Raw genomic sequence first — 1,782 nt, forward strand, 5'->3', positions numbered from 1 at the left:
CAAAACAACTGTGAGGGCACTTTCGGTTTCAAATAAGCAAACCGCATATACACCTAAGAGTTTTCAAGGACAGAAATTTGGGGGAGATAGTTCACACTCTTGGACCCAGCCTCTGTGTGGGTGGACACGAAATGAGGAGGGTTTAGGGGATGCACCTTTTCATGACGAACATCTTGGCTTTTCATGAAGAACTTGGAGATAACGTACCCGTATGGATAGATGGTGGAGAATCCCTGAATAGGACTTCTGTTAGTAAAAAACACCCATTCTTGTTTCTAGGATAATTATGAATCAGTTGACAAGTTTTTATGATTCCAAAATAATGAGAACATTTTATCATGCTACAGGTACAAGTTCTTTTCCAGTGCACATGGTCCTTCCACCAAAAGATACCATAGAACATTACATTTCAAAACATTGAGATATTGCACAGTATCTTCTCTGCCCACAATTAGAGATAACAATAATACCTGAATAATACATAAGATAATAACTAAAAATGTTGCATTTTTATAAGCATATTTTGTGTTTGGGTCCAATCATTTGAATTATCTCTATATTCTTTAGAGCTATTATAACTAGGCCTTTCCCACTGGTTTATTTTGAACGTTGTAAAATGGCACCATTAGGCTCATAGGAGTTATGGTATTTGCATTCATTCAGAGAGTACCTGGCTGTGCTGTGGGTGACAGATCATCAAAAGAGGTAGCTATGAGAGCAACAATTAGGCCAAGCACTTTGGTTTTGTTTTTCCAGGTAGCATATAAAGAATCTTTGAAATTTTCCCAATTTTTTTTTCCACTCTGCCAATTTCTATCTTTTAATTGCTGCACCTCTGTAATTGATTAGCTAATGTTAGGCCTTCAGTCTACCATTTATTTTTTGTTTTCTGTTTGTTCTGATTTTAGTTTTCTTTTTCTGACTCTGTATGGGTTACTTTAACAGATTTTAGAATTCCTTTGTTTGTTTATTTTTTGGGTGGGGGCAGAAAATAATTTTTAGTGGGTTTTTTCCTTACAAATACATCAGAGATCTGCTAGCACTGGATGTGATAATCCTGGGCCACAAAATTGCACACTCCTTGGCAACTGGTCCAGTGATGGCAGAACCTTTCATCTAGCCTTTATTGTTTACAATGAGCCCTGCATTATCTTCCAAATAAAGAAACGCATATTTTCTCTGGTAAGACTTTCCTTGTTGAAATACCACCGCTGGCTGTACCTTCTTTCTGAGCTCTGGCTGCCTTTTCTGACCACGGCCGGCTCGTCTCCACACCAGCAGCAGGAAGTCTGTTCAGTCATCCCCAGAGGTGATCTACAGATGTTTGGCTCCTGTGTTGTCAGCACAGTTGATCACGGCTCCCAATGGGAGACCTGGGGAAATCCCAGAATTTCACACTGTAGGACCCACCACATCCCCGCTTCGACATCTTGAACACCGGAAAAGGATAGAGAAGCTCCTTTTTTGTTTATCATTTTTACTGAATGTCTGCAGTGTTTTTGAGGGTATCACTTTATACAGGTTTCCCCAGTATCCAAAAGTACAGCATTTTTGTGAAACCTTTTGTCAGCTGCAATGGCATAAAGCAAAAAGTATTCGCCACTTTCCGAAAGTTTATGTTCAGTCACTTTGCTTTTACAAAAGACCTATATTAGTACATTTTCACAAACTGAAAGAAATCCAGCAAATTTTTACTTTTATTAAAAAAAGCCATTACTGTATTAATGTTTGCACATTAATGTATGTATATGGGATACATATTATTTATAGCTTCTTATTTGA

General features: G+C 38.0%; 1 pseudogene; it reads right to left on the reverse strand.

Moving 5' to 3' along the window:
* Nucleotides 1-1,014: 1,014 nt before the first annotated feature.
* LOC118666836 lies at nucleotides 1,015-1,429 on the reverse strand (annotated as a pseudogene).
* Nucleotides 1,430-1,782: the final 353 nt, after the last annotated feature.

The sequence above is a fragment of the Myotis myotis genome, unplaced genomic scaffold, assembly GCF_014108235.1.
Source record: "Myotis myotis isolate mMyoMyo1 unplaced genomic scaffold, mMyoMyo1.p scaffold_m19_p_12, whole genome shotgun sequence".
In the NCBI taxonomy this organism is placed as follows: domain Eukaryota; kingdom Metazoa; phylum Chordata; class Mammalia; order Chiroptera; family Vespertilionidae; genus Myotis; species Myotis myotis.